We start from the raw sequence: 16,634 nt of genomic DNA on the forward strand, positions 1-16,634 counted from the left end.
GCAAGAATTCAAGGTGAGTCCATAGAGTAAAGTGAAAGTAAGTTTATTAAAAAAGTAAAGGAATAAAGAATGGCTACTCCATAGGCAGAGCAGCCCTGAGGGTGGCTGATTGACCATTTTTATGCTTATTTTTTGATTATATACTAAACAAAAGGTGGATTATTCATGAGTTTCCTGGGAAAGGCATAGGCAATTCCCAGAGCTGAGGGTTCCTCCCCTTTTCAGACCATATAGGGTAACTTTTTTTTTTTTTTTTTTTTTTCTTTTTGAGACAGAGTCTCGCTCTGTCACCCAAGCTGGAGTACAGTGGTATGATCTTGGCTCACTGCAATCTCCACCTCCCAAGTTCAAGCAATTCTCCAGCCTCAGCCTCCCAATGTTAAATATAGTGAACCCCAAGTTTCTCTTCAAAGAATCAGTATGTCAGTATGTTCAGCTCTCTTATTCTTTGATTTTCCATTTTAAAGTTTAGCTTCCTGGTTCTCTCGCCCACTTCCTTCTAGTTTCAGTAAATACTTTCCCACCAGTCCAAATCAGTAGTTCACATCTGTTCCCCTGGTCACCTGCTCTGTCCTAACTCATCCCGATCACCTGCTCTGACCTAAGTCACCTTTAGTTACCTGTTCCTAACCGTCCTTCCTGCCAAACTATTCACCCCACCACTCTGGCTCATGCCCCTGCCCTCTTTAAAATAGCCAATCATAATTACTTTAGACTGTGTAGTCCAACCCTAGCCAATAGGGGAACGACACAGCAGTATGGAATACCTGCATCAGGAATAAGAACTCCTGCCCCTCCCCTGTCCAGGTGTGCTCTCACCATTGTTCCATCTGCGAGGGGCACCCTTTCTGCAGAAAGTAAAAGTTGCCCTGCTGAGAAAATTAAATTTATGTTCGAGTGCTATTTCTTTATGGCACTGGGGAACAAGCACTTTGCATTTCTAATACCAAGTAGTTGGGATTACAGGTATGCACCACCACACCTGGCTAATTTTTGCATTTTTAGTAGAGACAGGGTGGTGCCATGTTGGCCAGGCTGGTCTCGAACTCCAGACCTCAGGTGATCTATCTGGCTCAGCCTCCCAAAGTGCTCAGATTACAGGCATGAGCCACTGTGCCCGGCCATATAGGGTAACTTTCTGACATTGCCATGTCATTTGTAAACTGTCATGGTGCTGATGGGACTGTAGCAGTGAGGACAATCAGAGGTCACTTTCATTGCCATCTTGGTTTTGGTGGGTTTTAGCTGGCTTTTTCACCTCAAACTGTTTTATCAGCAAGGTCTTTATAACCTATAACTTGTGCTGACCTCCTATCTTATCCTGTGACTTAGAATGCCTAACTTACTAGAAATGCAGCCCAGCAGGTCTCAGCCTTATTTTACCCAGCCCCTATTCAAAATGGAGTCACTCTGGTTCAAAGGCCTCTGATAAAACTGTTTCCATGGAACTAGCTCACTTATTAAATATTACTCTGATATTTCCAAAGCAGTTATCTATTTTGGTGTAGCACAAAGAACACTAGACCAGGGGTATGAATTCCTGGGTCCCAGTGCTGGTGCTGGCATGAACTTGTGGCATCTAGTTATAAGAGTCCACTAGATTATTAATTAAAGGCATTGAACGGTTAGTTATGGAGACCCAGATTCAAGCACAAGTTCTAGCACTTACTAGCCATGTAACCTTCGGCAGGACATTAAACCACTCTAAGCTTAATGCCTCATCTGTAAAATAGAGGTGATGATAATGGTGCCTACCTCATGGGACTGCAGGGGAGATTAAATGTGACACTGTGGGTAAGTGCTCAGTACAATCTTTTTTGTTTTTTTTTTTTCTTTTGAGAGGGAGTCTCGCTCTGTGGCCCAAGCTGGAGTGCATTGGTGTGATTTAGGCTCACGGCAACCTCTACCTTCCAGGTTCAAGTGATTCTCCTGCCTAAGCCTCCTGAGTAGCTGGGATTACAAGCACCCGCCACCATGCCCGGCTAATTTTTATGTTTTTAGTAGAGACGGGGTTTCACCATGTTGGCCAGGCTGGTCTCGAACTCCTGAACTCAGGTGATCCACCCGCCTCAGCCTCCAAAAGTGCTGAGATTACATGCATGAGCCACTGCGCCCAGCCCAGCACTGAGCCTTTCTCACTGCAAGTACTGATAAAAGTGAGCCATTACTACGAGCTATTTTTCCATCTGTGCCTACCAGAATCCAAGAGCTTTGGAGAGGAGCGGTGCTTCACATATTTTTTAAAATGGTGAATATTAAAACTCTCTAAGGTGTCAATTCACTGCGTTTTATCAAATTTATATTCTGAATTTCCACAGAAGGTTTTGTTGGGGGGAAGAAAAGAGTGTTTAAGAAAGTTCTTCCCTTACCCATTACAACTTTTCAACATGCCTTTCAAGCTGTTATTGTTCTTTGGGGAGGAGTACAACAGGTTATAATTGAGATTATGGGATTTAAGATTAAAAAAAAAAAAAGAAACTTCTAAGAACATTAGACTAGATGATCTTATAGCTTAAGCCTTACCTTTCCGTGAGCCTATGGCCTCTCTGCAGGGTGGCTTTTCTCTTGCAGCAACCATTTACACACTAAAATAGAGAAGTGTGTCTTGACTGTTTCAGACATACCTTCTTTCTAACATATCACCAGCACTGTATCTGCAGGTACTTCTGCCACTGCTCACACATACAGTAAAAATTGATGGCCTACAGTCCTTTATGACAACTCTTCAGGGGACAAGATACAGCCAATCAAGGGTACCACTGCACAAAAGCATGTCACACTATTCTCTCCTGGTTTCCGAGTAGCAGTAATCCACTCTAATCAGAACTGCCAACCTAGAGAAAAAACTGCCGTGCAGTTTTCAAACTAAGGAACAAGTAGCAAGGCAGGGGGTGGCGGGTGCTGCTGGAACTGATGAAGTGGGGACCAAAGAGAATGTCTTTGTGATTGGAACTTGAGAACTTCAATCTATCCCTACCTGTTAGGCCAGCCCAACTGAAGAAACAAAATTTAGGCTCTAAAGTAGCAGAAAACATTTTTTGAGATAAAGACTCTGTTATTAAACCTAAATATTCTCATGGTTCTCCTTCTTTAACATGTTGCATGTGTACATCCATATTAACAGTCAAGTCAAATACTGAATCCCCACTTTCCCATTTCCAGATCCAATCATGGTAGGCATATTCTTCAGTCCTGGGTAACTGAGATTTCTCACTCCTCAGGTCTCAGCCTAGATGTCTCCACTTCTAGGAAGAATTCCCAGAAGAACTTGCCTTTTTGTTCCTCAAGACTACAAACTCCGTGAAAGCAAGGTCTACATTTTGTTCACTGCTACATCCCCAATGCCTTACACAATAAGTATCACATAATAGTCTGTATCAGTCAGAGTTCTCCAGACAGACAGATAGACAAGAGCGTACGTACTAGGGGAACTAGCTCACGCAATTATGGAGGCCAAGAAGTCCCACAGGAACCCATCTGCAAACTGGAGACACTGGATGCCAGTAGTGTGGCTCAGTCCAAGTCCGAAAGCCTCACAACCAGGAAAGCCAATGTTAATTCTTAGTCTAAGGCCAAAGGCCTGAGAACCTGAGAGTGGGGTAGTGGGGGCTGCTGGTATAAATACTGGAGTCCAAAGGCTGGAGAGCCTGGAGTTTGATGCCAAAGGGCAGGAAAAGAAGAGTGTCTCAGCTTCAGGAGAGAGAGAGAGAGAGAGAGAGGAAATCACCTTTTCTCTGCCTTTTCTGTCTATCTGGGCCTCCAGGCAGATTGGATGTTCCATATCCACACTCAGGGCGGATCTACCCCATTGGTCTGTCCACCTACCCACACACTGATCTCCTCTGGGAACACCGCACAGACACACCCAGAAGTGACACTTCACTAACTATCTAGATATCTCTTAATCCAGTCAAGTTGACACTTATAATTAACCATCACTTAGGCCCTTAAGAAATATTTGTTGAGTGAATAAAGTTTCTCATCCAAAAGCATAATAAACAGCATAACAGCATTCAGGCATTCACCTTTCCCCGAAGGTGAGACATTTTTCAAAGCAGGTTTCTTTTTCAATTTTTTTAATAGGGAAATTTTAATTCAAAATAATTCTTATAATCAACTAGTTACATCCTCTGTTCTTTGTTAAGGGCAGGAGGAGCAATATAGGTAGGTTATTCTGAAAACTAAGAAGGATAAGGAAATATCTTGCCTTGGAAATGTTAGTCAATCTTATTAGCAATGTGGGTGGGTATGAATTTAACTTGTATGTTCTGCCTCGAAACTACTAACCTTTCTATGGCTTAATTACCACAATATCAAAAAAAGATTAAACTGTAAAAAGTCATTGCCTTTACTTTTCATTCCACATTATCAATACATAGAAATATTAATGCATGCTACCCAGACCTTTCTGGGAAACCAACTGGTCTTTGGGGAAATGCAAAAATAGTGAGGGCAGTGAGGATTTCCACACTTCTTGTTTTTAGACAGAGTCCAACTGTGTTGGCCAGGCTGGAGTGCAGTGGCACGATCACAGCTCACTGCAGCTTTGCCCTCCAGGGCTCAAGTGGTCCTCCCACCTCAGCCTCTCCAAGTAGTTTTACAGTTGCACACTACCACACCCGGCTAATTTTGTATATTTTATAGATACGGCGTCTCCCTATGTTACCCAGGCTGGTCTCAAACTCCTGGGCTCAACCTCCCAACTTCCACACCTCTGAACCTGCAGAGCAGGGCTGTATTAAGATGACAGCTCAGAGAACTGGTTCCAGGTGCAAGATTAAGTCAAGCTGAGCCAGCTTCCATTGATTTCCTTTTCTCAATACCATGGTAGTAGAGGGGAAAGGCCACACAGCCAGACATTGCAACTACCACTTAAACCCATAAGCCCTAAGAATCCTATTTCCAAGTACAAAGCACTAAACAGCATCACAGGGTCTAAGGTCTCAGTCTGTGAGGGACAGGCCATATTTCAGGTCCCCATCTTCACATTCCCTCCATTTGATCTTAAACACTGGCACCTGAGAAGCTCTAAGCAGGAAAAGGAGAAATTAAATAATGACAAAGTTGGACTGTTTGGTGAGGTTAATCAGAATCCCTGTATCTTAGACCCAAAGTGTTGAAAACATTGATTTTTTTGATATATGGTCATAAGCTGCACCTCCAGTTTGGGCAGCTATGTCTCACTGTAAGTGAGGCCAGACCGGCGTGAATGGGTTAAGGTAAGTGAAAAACAATGTGGCATAGTGAAAACAATCAGAGCTTGAAAACTAGAAACATAATACTTACTCTGCTCCCAACCAGCTATACAAACTTGGACAGTTACTTCACCACTCCGTGTCTCACTTTATCTTCAAAATATGGAGCTTTAGTAAATGATTTTGTCCCATCTCCTCCAGTTTCTAAATCTTAGAATTCTACAAATCCCACCACATCACTATTGGAAATTAACTAAATGAGTACTCATGGAGTACCATGTGCTTATTACCTAAGCACTTTGGTTCAGTGCAATTTGAGCCATGACACTTGCCCTAGATCATCTATCACATTAGTAAAGACGCATCAAAATTTTCACAATGGGTGCCTTGAAACACCCTAGAGTTTTCCACTACCGAAGAAGTAATAAATAGATACAATCTGTTGAAAGGCAATTTTGCAAACATACCAGAAGTCTTTTTGAAGCCACAATCTTTGATCCATTTAGTTGTAGAAATGTTTGTAGTTATAAAAAATTGGAAGGAAACAATATGTCCACTACAGACTAAATAACAAATTAAATTGTTTGTATTCATTATAATGGTGACTTAGAATATTTAACAACAGGCAAATGCTCACACTATAATATTATGCAAAAAATGCAAGATGCAAAATTATATACATGGCATGACCATAATTATGTATAGTGTGTATATGTATAATACCCTATATTATGAAAGATATATGTATGATATTTACAAATAAGTTTAGGAACACAGATAATCTGTGAATAGTAGTTATCTCCAGGTGTATTGTATTTTATTCTTTGGTGTCTCCATATTCCAAATTCTCTATTATAGCATGCAATAATTATAATTAAAGAATTTTTTCATATATATACAGGACTGCAGGATACAAAACAATGAACTTTAGCTTTTTTATGCCTATTAAATGCATTAGGAGTTCAGGGAGCCATCACTATGGGCTGAGGGGGAGCTAAGCATAGAGTTTTGGAGGGGGTTCACTTGACAGGATGTTTATCACACAAGGAGAATTTAGGTTTATAGTACAGTGCTTAAGAGCACAGACTCTAGAGCTGGATTTCCTAGGTTCAAATCTTAGCGCTACCACACCTGCTGGATGAGGTTAGGCAAGTCACTCCAACTCTGTGCCTCAGTTTTCTCATCTATAAATTGGGGTAACTTGGCCAGGCGCGGTGGCTCAAGCCTGTAATCCCAGCACTTTGAGAGGCTGAGATGGGCGGATCACGAGGTCAGGAGATCGAGACCATCCTGGCTAACATGGTGAAACCCCGTCTCTACTAAAAAATACAAAAAACTAGCCAGGCGAGGTGGTGGGCGCCTGTAGTCCCAGCTACTCGGGAGGCTGAGGCAGGAGAATGGTGTAAACCCGGGAGGCAGAGCTTGCAGTGAGCAGAGATCCGGCCACTGCACTCCAGCCTGGGTGACACAGCGAGACTCCATCTCAAAAAAAAAAAAAAAAAAATGGGGTACCAGTTCTTTCCTCATGGAGTTATTGTAAGAGCTAAACAAATTCATATAGGAAAGAGTTTCAGGACAGTGCCTATCTGACACATAGTAGCAATACATAAGTGCTAGCATAATTATTAGAAGGGCATTTTAGGCAACATAATAACAACAGTAGTTCACCCTTTTGCTAAATTCTTAGTATGTGTCAGATACATTACACAACTCACACCTCAGAAGTATAAGAAGGATGGACTAGCATTATGCCCAATTTATAGATGAGAAATCTAAGGCACAGAGAGGTTGGCTTCCTAAGATAAGTGGCTGAACTAGCATTTGATCGCAAGCAAATCTGCTCCAGTGCCCATGCTCTTAACCATGGTGCCATGCTGTAGGGAGCGGAAAACAATACTGCCCCTGGGCAGACAACTGCCTTTTGAGGAGCAGGAACTGCCACTGACAGAGTGCATGGAATCGAGTAATGACAGCCAGGCAAGGGAGTCAGGGCCTAGTTCATGAGGCAAATGGGAGCTCATAAAGAATTCTGAGCAAAGTCACTATAGAACAAAAGAGGGATGTAAGGAAATCAGTCTGGCAGATAAACATGGGATAAGTTGGCATGAGGCAAAAGAGGCCGTTGAGAGAGAGAGAAAATACTGCAGGCAAAGCAGGTAGTACGGTGATGAGGGACTAAGCCAGGTGATAGCAAAGAGTTGGACAAATCAAAACCACTTTGAAAGGAAAATTAAGAGAGCTTACAAATACTTAAAACTGGGAATAAAAAAAAAGAGGGGGATGTGGAGGGGACAAGTCACATCTCACCAAGGACTGAACAAAAACATGTTTCCTTGTATTTTGATTTCCTTAAATGTTGTTTTGTACAATTACTTATTTTTAAAGCATTGTTTAAAAACCTAACCAAGAGCAGCACAAAACAAAGCACCACACACACAATACTGTGTTGTAGAAAAAACTGGGTTCTTGTCACACAACCAGGAAAAGTTAGCCACACATATACTTTGAAGGGTGAAGGAGAACAGAATTTATTGGGCAAAAAAGAAAAAAAAGAAAACCTCTCAACAAAGTGAGATAGGTTCCTTTTCACAGGAAAGGAGAGGCCAGGCTTCCCCCCCCGCCCCCCCCCCCCCCCCCCCGACCAAATGCAAATGGTGTGAACTTCCCAAGGCTCCACCCTATCCTTCCAGTGCACAGGCCAGTCAGAGATTCTCCGGGGATACCTTTTTACTTGGCTGTCTCAATTGTACTCTGTATAAGCAATGCTTGGTGACTGAAAAGGCATAGGCTAGTAAGTGACAAAAGTAATTAGCAAGGAATCATGGAGCATAAACATCTATTGTGTAAAGGAGCAACTTTTTACAAAATCAAGATAAAAGAACCCACTGATGGCTACTACCAACAGAGCCCAGGTCTGATAACATCTCCCAGCATAAAGGCAAGCTGATTTACCCCTTGTTTTAGAGAGGCAGCCAGAGCTTGCCAACAAAAATATGTGATTGATCTAATTAGCTCACTGAACTGAGGAAAACAGTGTGCCAAAATTATGTGTACTCACAGATTACTCCTTCCAGGACAAAGCAGTATTGCATAAAAGCCTATCCTTCAACCTAAACGTTCACACTCATTAAAAGGGATGAAACCCAGCAGTACTCAGCATGCAGGAGCTTAATGAATATTATTGGATGGTGATGACACAGACATGAGTCTCAAAAGAATGAGCTCTTTTGATGGAAAAGAAAGAAACATAAAGGACTGTAAAAATGTATATGCAGTGGCTAAACTCCAATTACCAGCTTAGGCCAGGCAATTTTACTACGTTATGCCTGCATTAACATTCCCACTCTCAACTTAATGCTTTATTAACCTAACTAATAATGTCCCTCTTCACTCAGGGTTATTAGCAAATATAAGTCTGTTGAGATTGGCAAACCAACTCATTCATTCAACAAATATTCCTGGGTACTTACCATCACAGGTAACAAATAATGATCTCTAACTAGTCTTTTTGTTACTAATGCGAGAGAGGATCTAAAAACCAGTGTAGCATATCTTAAAAAAATCCTCAGTGGGAAGAGATGAACACCCTAGAGAAAAGTAACAACACTAGCTTCATCAAGTAGTCTGCTGATGACTCACTGGTTAGCTTTAGTGGGTACGTACATACTTAAAAAGCACAAGAATATTATTCTACTGTGTCTCACTCATGGACTGGAGCCAAAGTCAAGATAAGGAAAATTTTTATGTAGTTGTTTATCCAAATTGTCTTGTCTGTTCTACCTTCAACATCACTGCCTGGGGGGAACATTGGGCCGGGAAGCCAAAGACGTTCATGCTTCTGGAGCCCTGAGAAGTCTGGGAATAACCTAAGCAGCAAAGCGGCCTGCCTGACTCAGGAAAGCAAAACACACCCAGAAAATACAACGGGAGCAGAGCAAAGATTTGGCCACATAAGCTGACTGTTAATATTTTTTATTTTCTAAACTTATTTTTACCACTAGGATCTTATATAAAAAAACTATCCGTTCATGTCTGACATGTCTGAAGTCAGGATAGTTTATTACACCCAATTTTACTGCTGTAGAGTATTCTGAACACCTCTGGGCCTAAAACCGAATCACTTTATATTGAATAAGCACCATTTAATGAGAAATTTTTCACAGGAAGATAAAATGTCGATTTTACCGTTCTATGAGATGTATACTTACTTATATTTAAGTATTTGAAAAGCTAAAACTAGGTAGAACTAAGGTATAAAATGAAAGGATCAAACTTAAAAAAAAATTTTAAGGTATTTCTGGATACTCTGCTTTTGAAAGCACTGTTTTCTCTAACAAGAGATCCTCTTCCTAAGTTGGCTGCAGGCTAGTCCAGCTACTCTATTTTATTAGCAATACAGCTCTGTGGGATGGAACTACAGAAATCCTATTGAAATTGGGATGATGGCTTGTAGCTTAAGAGAAAATACCATTTAAGGTACATAATGAGTTTTTTAAAATGACACATATGTTCCTACTTTAAATATTTAATTATGAAACTTAAAAAAGCAAATTTATTTGCCAACATTTTCACATAGGCCAAGGCTATTTCTTTAAGTACAGGTCTACTGATTGAAGTTCAAAGTTGTCTTTCTTACATAAACCTAACTTCCCATTTAGGTTACTTGAAGTTGAGAAAAACGTCAGTATGAATCAACTCAGCGTAGAATCTTTCCATATTTTAAACATCTTTCCCAATCATTTAGAGTTCTCTCTTCCACATCCAATTTGACACCAATATCTTATGGCAATTTGCCTTTAGTCTTTCCAAAGAATTCAACTTCATCAAAATAAACAATTTCCTTTTCACACACATATTTCATCAGTATACATGTTATTTAATGAAACTATATAATTACCATAAAAATGCACACAACTCAACACTGGGAGGAAAAGTTTGGAACCTTGAGCACACACCAGAAATAGCCTACCAGAAAGGGCACTCAGCAGGGAGTAGGCATGAGTCAATATACTTTCCAGAGAGAATGGAAAGCACTGGTAAACCGGGGAATCACATAGATTGGTTAAGAGAACGTCCAGTGTATTTTTTTTTTTTTTTTTTTTTTTGAGACAGAGTCTCCCTCTGTTGCCCAGGCTGGAGTGCAATGGTGCGATCTCAGCTCACTGCAACCTCCACCTCCCAGGTTCAACCTTTTCTCCCACCCCAGCCTTCCTAGTAGCTGGGATTACAGGCACCCACCATCATGCCCGGCTAATTTTTTATTTTCACCATGTTGGCCAGGCCAGTCTTGAACTCCCGACCTCAGATAATCCACCCACCTTGGCCTCCCAAAGTGCTGGGATTACAGGCGTGAGCCACTGCACCTGGCCACATCTACCGTACTATAAAAAGAAGTCAGTTGTATTCTCAAAAGCTAGCCTCTAACTTAAAACAGTAACTTTAATCAAGGTTATTCTTGCTTAAAGAAAGTATCAGTTAAGTCTCTCAGAGAGGGAATATCTGTGGCTTTCTGCCATATCCTTTGTGGGAGAAGTGCTACAGAGCCATTGTTTTTGAAAAAGGAAGCATATACTGCTATCTATATAGCCTAAGGTCATCCCCAGAGTTTAATTTGCAATATTTACACTGGACAATAATCCCTAATAGGCTGGTAGAAAAAATATTGGCCTTGAGCAGCGCACTTACAAGAAAATTGACAAAGAGATTTGCAAATTTATATTCTCCCTTCCAACCTCACCTAAAGACACTGCTCCATACCTATGTAAAACCATTACAAATTGGCAGCCAGAATACTGAATCCAGCCCACAGGTTTATGTTTTATTTCATTTGGAGACCTTTGAATATAACATTCATGCTCTAGTTCGTCATAGAACCCGTCATATTCTATGGTCTCACATCCGCCTGACCCCAGTGTGCATGCCACTGAGCCAGCCAGATACACAGTTCCGCCATAACTTGACTCTGCATAGAAAGTTTGGTTAGCTTCCGGCAACACCAGAAGTGTTCTTAGAGAGGAGGTATGCGCTTTGGTAGAAGTACCCAACCACATCTCTAAAGAAAGACTAGAGAGCTCACTTACCATGGAGAAACCGTAATGGCTCAAGGTAACTATTCAAAAACTTTAGCATTCCTAAGAACCATGTGGGAATCTTTCTGAAATGCAATTCCTAGGGCCCTATCCCTTCAGATTCTGATTCGGAAGGTCTAGGAATGGAAATCCAGGAATCTGCATTTTAAAAAGCACTTCAGGTGACAGGATAAATGCAAGAGGTGAAATAATAAAAATGTTAACAGCTATGAGCAGTTACCAGGCCCTATACCAAGCCCTTTACATGTAACAACTTAATCCTGGAACAACGCTATGAGATAGCTACTACTATTATTATCTTCATTTTACAACTGAAGAAGCTGATGAAAGAAGAGATTAAGAAACATGCCTGTGCTTATACAACTAGTAAGGGGAAGAGCCAGGATGAAAAACCAGGCCATCAGGTCAAAGAGTTCACCCTCAACCATCTCTTTATACTCCACTACTACTACGGTCGAAGGGAATGTGCTCAACATGAAATACAAACCCCTCAAAGTTTGCTGCTTCAGACTCAGTCAAAGCCATTTATCCTTCACCCATGAATCCCCACTGTCACATTCACCACCATCCTTCCTGGTCAGGATGAAGAGTTCTTTTACATGTTACAATTACAGAAATTGTGGAAGAATTGGCAAAAGAGGCTCTGACTGGGATGAATGCCAAGACTCAGATGCCCCCATTCTGAAGCAGGATTGCAACATTTCAGAAAAGCTCTGACAGCCTGAAAGAAAAGAGAGCTATGCCATTCTCCAACTAAAGATATGAGAAAGGAAAAAACAATAGTCTAGTTGTTAACAAAGCAAAGGATATTCCAACCCAATTCCTAACACAGTTACCTCAAGCTGCAAAATTATGACCAATGTTAGAGGGTCTCTAAGGGATGAGTCAAAAGTTCATACCAGCTAGGAAAAGAGTTCTTAGACTTGACACCAAAAGCACAACCCGTAAAAGGAAAAACTGATGAAAATCATCAAAATTTAAAATTTTGCTCTATGAAAGCACACGTGAAGAAGATGAAAAGGTAAACTACAGACTGGCAGAAAATATCTGCAAACCATATACTTGAAAAAGGACTAGTGTCTAAAATATTAAACTCTCAAAACTCAACAGTAAAAAAATAGAAAAGGGGCAAAAGACATGAACAGACATTATTCTGAGGAAATACAGAAGGCAAATAAGTACATGAAAAATGTTCAACATTACTAGCTATTAGGGAAATGCAAATTAAAACCACAAAGATATATTACTGCATATCTATCAGAATGGCTTAAATTAAAAATAGTGAAAATAGTAAACATCAGAAAAGATGCAGAGATACTAGATCACTTGCTGGTAAGAATATAAAATGGTATAGTCACTCTGGAAAACATCTGGCAGTTTCTTAACCAAACATGGGCCGGGGACAATGGCTCACACCTATGATCCCAGCACTTTGGGAGGCTGAGGAGGGAAGATCACATAAGCCCAGGAGTTCAAGGCCAGCCTGGGCAAAATGGTGAAACTCTTTCTCTACCAAAAAAATAAAAATAAAAATAATTAGCTGGGTATAATGGTGACCACCTGTAGTCCCAGCTATTCAGGAGGCTGAAGTGGGAGGATCACTTCAGACTGGGAAGTCAAAGCTGCAGTGAGCCGTGTTCATGCCACTGTACTCCAGCCTGGGTGACAGAGTAAGACACTGTCAAAAAACAATAAAAAAATAAAAAAGCAAATATGTAACTACTGTTCAACCCAGCAACTGACCTGCTGGGCATTAACCCCAGAGAAATGAAAACTTACGTTAACACAAAAACCCATACACAAATGTTCATAGTAGTTTTATTTCTAAGAGCCAAAAACCAGAATCAGCTCAGATGTTCTTTAATAGGTAACTGGTTAAACAAACTGTGGTACATCCATACCATGAAATATCACTCAGCAATAAAGAGTAATGAACTATTGATACCAACAACAGCTTGAATGACTCTCCAGGAAATTATGCTAAGTGAAAAAAGCCAATCTCAAATAGTTTCATGCTGTATGATTCCACCTATATAACATTTTTTAACGAGAAAATTTTAGAAATGGAGGATAGATTTGTGGTTGCTAGGGATGATGTATGGGAAGATGCGGGGGTGAGGGCAGGAGGGAAGTGGTGTGATTGTAAGAGGGCAACAGAAGGAATCCACATGGTGCTGGAACTATTCAGTATGTTGACTTTGGTGGTAGATACACAAACCTACACAGATGGCAAACTTTATAGAATGTAATGCGGGCACACACAAAGAGTACAAGTAAAACTAAGGAAGATGTGTGAACTGTATCAATGTCAATAGCCTGGTTATGATACTATACTATAGTTTTGTAAAATGTTACCATTGGGGGAAACTGGGCAAAGTGTAGGAAGGATCTCTCTGTATAATTATTACAACAGCACGTGAATCTACAATTATCTCAATAAAAATTTTTATTGGGGGAAAAAAATTCATGTTCTTAAGTGTGAACTCAGACAGTGCATTCTTTCACTGGGAATATACAATGGCCCACTCTTTCCAGAAAGCATTTCGCAATGCTACCAAAAGTGAGAAACTCACATAACCTTTTATCCAACAATTCCATTTTTAGGGTACTAATTGTTATGAATAAATTATAATATGTTGAAAATTAAGGGACAAAAGCATTTATTTCAGTAATGGCTTTTATACTTAAAGACTAGAAACAACTAAATGTGGTACATACACCCTACAAAGTTCTACCTAGTCATCAAAATAATCTTTTGGAATTAAACAGTGAACCTGGAATGATGGTCAAGATATATTCAGTTGTTCCACAAATACTTATTCAATTCCTTCTACAGACCAGGCACTGTTCTTGCACTAGGAACTTTAACAAATGCCAAATAAGGTATGATCCCAATGTTTCATTGAACTGTACAGTCTGAATGACTGTTAGTAAGTAAAAAGGTGAGAAAGGATTAAACACATATTTCTGTGCATGTAGCTACAAATACACACATAAATATGGACACATATACATATGAACATACATATACACATAGATATGTACATACAGTGTAAATTCCAGAAGGACATAACTGGAAATGTCAATAATGTTTCCTCCTGAAAGGTGGGATTGTGTGTGTTTAGTTTTATCTGTATATTCTAAATTTCTATAATTAATAAGTATAATTAGATTTTTTTTAATTATTGGAGGAAAAAAGGCTGGTCCCCAGAGAGTGCCATTTATGACATATTTGGCATTAAATAGGTTTATTTAACCAATCTGCTCATGGCTGGATATTTAGTTTCCTTTTAGGTTTTCGGTGTCATAAACACTGTGCAAGGAACTTCTTTTTTTTTCTTTGAGACAGGGTCTTGCTCTGTTGCCCAGGCTGGAGTACAGTGGCGAAATCACAGTCACTGCAGCCTTGACTTCTGGGGCTCAAGCAATCCTCTCCACCTGAGCCTTCCCCATAGCTGGGACTACAGGTGTGCACCGCCACACCCAGCTATTTTTTTACTTTTTGTAGAGATATCGTCTCCTTACTTTGCCCAGGCTGGTCTTGAACTCCTGGGCTCAAGTGATCCTCCTGCCTCAGCCTCCCAAAGTGCTAGAATTACAGGTGCGAGCCACTACGTCCAGCCTAGGAACATTCTCTTAACTATGCATTTGAACATAGCCATGATTTTGTCCTTCAATTAGAATCCCAGAAGTGGAAACATCAGCTCAAAGAGTATGAATATCTGAAGGCTTTTGATGTGAACAGGCTCCTCGTAAGTTGTATGCTTTATACTCCAATAACTAGTGATCATTTTCTCCAGGCTCACTCATGCTGCTAATCAACAATGAGGATTAACTTGTTCTTGGATTCTCTAGACTTTCCCTTTTGGGGGAAAAATTATTTTAACAGCAGATAAATACACTATAATTACTTGGTTGTCAGTTAAATTTGAAAATATAATTTGTCAATTTTACTTTCATTGCAGAATTTTGACAGACCCATGAAGATAAACAAAAAATCATCTCTGTAGAACTCTATATTTAATTCAATGATCTTTACTTAGATAATCGTTGTGGATTCATATCTGACATCTCTAAATCATTAGCTTACAGAGATCAGCCTCCCCAACAAGAACTCCCAAGCTAAGGACAGAGGTGGCCTTTTTATAGTAACTACCTCATAGGAGCAATATGGGGAAAGGTGACACAATAGAAGCTCCATGTGCCTCCATGGACATATTAAATGGTTCCCAGATGTTGTTTACTATTAGTGTTTCTATTATAAGTAACAAACCTTTAACATAACATAGTGAGAACTTAAATAGCAGCTATTTCAATCCTCTTTTCATTTTACAGATGAGAAAACTGGAGTTTGCAAAGGTGGGCCTAGAATTCAGGTTTCCTTAATGCCAGTCTGATACTCTTTATCTAACATTATTTTGTCTTTTGGTAGGTGTTCTATGGACAGACTGAAAGCTAGAGACACCTTAATTCTCACAATTACACTTAATCAGAGCAATCTGCAATTTGAGATTTAAGTCTACATGCTCAAAATATACTTCGTTTACAGATATCCGCCTGGTTAATAATAATTCTCTAAAGCAGATATTTTAAGTTGCAGGCTAAAAGTAAATGGGTTTATATCTGCCTTAGAAGATGATGAATGATTGATTACAAATCTCTACTCTGATACAGGGTTTCTGATTGCATTAGACACAGGGCCTGAAGACTAATTAAAAATGTTCATATATTCATCACCGTTGATTGTGCATAATCCACTGCTGAAAGTACCAGTGCAGCACCTTCTCTAAAATGACAGAGGAAACAGATGAATTTCCACTCAGAACTCCCAGAGGCTATCTGTCTTGATTTCAGGGTAAGTGGGCTTTCCCTAATAACCTAAATCACAAACAGAATGACAGTTAAAAAACCCTAGACCAAATTTTACTATTCTATCTGAGTAGGGGCTGGCTAGGCCTGGTCACATGTTATGTGATCAATAAATAATTACAGATGGATTGGTAAACAGATCTACAGGCATACTCTACAAATTTTCAAAACTAATTTTTCTAGATGCCTACATAATTGGAAGTCACAATTATGCGTTACAATGAGCCAAAGGAAATATATCGTGTTTGTTTGTTTGTTTGTTTGTTTTGAGACAGGGCCTCGCTCTGCTTCCTAGGCTGGAGTGCAGTGGCATGATCACAACTCACTGCAGCCTCAACCTCCTGGACTCAAGCAATCCTCCTGCCTAGGCGCTCCCCAACCCCCACCACCACCCCAGTAGCTGGGGCCACAGGCATGCACCACCATGCCCAGTTAATTTTTTAAAATTTTTGTAAAGACAGGGTCTTGCCACGTCAACCAG

At 40.2% G+C, this 16,634-nt stretch overlaps 1 protein-coding gene across 4 annotated transcripts in view; it reads right to left on the reverse strand.

Moving 5' to 3' along the window:
• The window catches only part of FHIP1A (FHF complex subunit HOOK interacting protein 1A), a 277,030-nt gene that overhangs the window by 131,379 nt on the left and 129,017 nt on the right, over positions 1 to 16,634 (reverse strand). The window contains exon 1 of one of the 4 annotated variants that reach the window (XM_011710588.3): positions 2,524 to 2,650. The exons of the other annotated variants lie outside the window; for them this stretch is intronic. The gene's annotated coding sequence lies outside the window, so the exon portion shown is untranslated. Of the gene's footprint in view, positions 1 to 2,523; positions 2,651 to 16,634 lie in introns of those variants that run through there. 4 annotated transcript variants of the gene reach the window in all.

Source organism: Macaca nemestrina, chromosome 3 (genome assembly GCF_043159975.1).
Source record: "Macaca nemestrina isolate mMacNem1 chromosome 3, mMacNem.hap1, whole genome shotgun sequence".
Taxonomy (NCBI): Eukaryota; Metazoa; Chordata; class Mammalia; order Primates; family Cercopithecidae; genus Macaca; species Macaca nemestrina.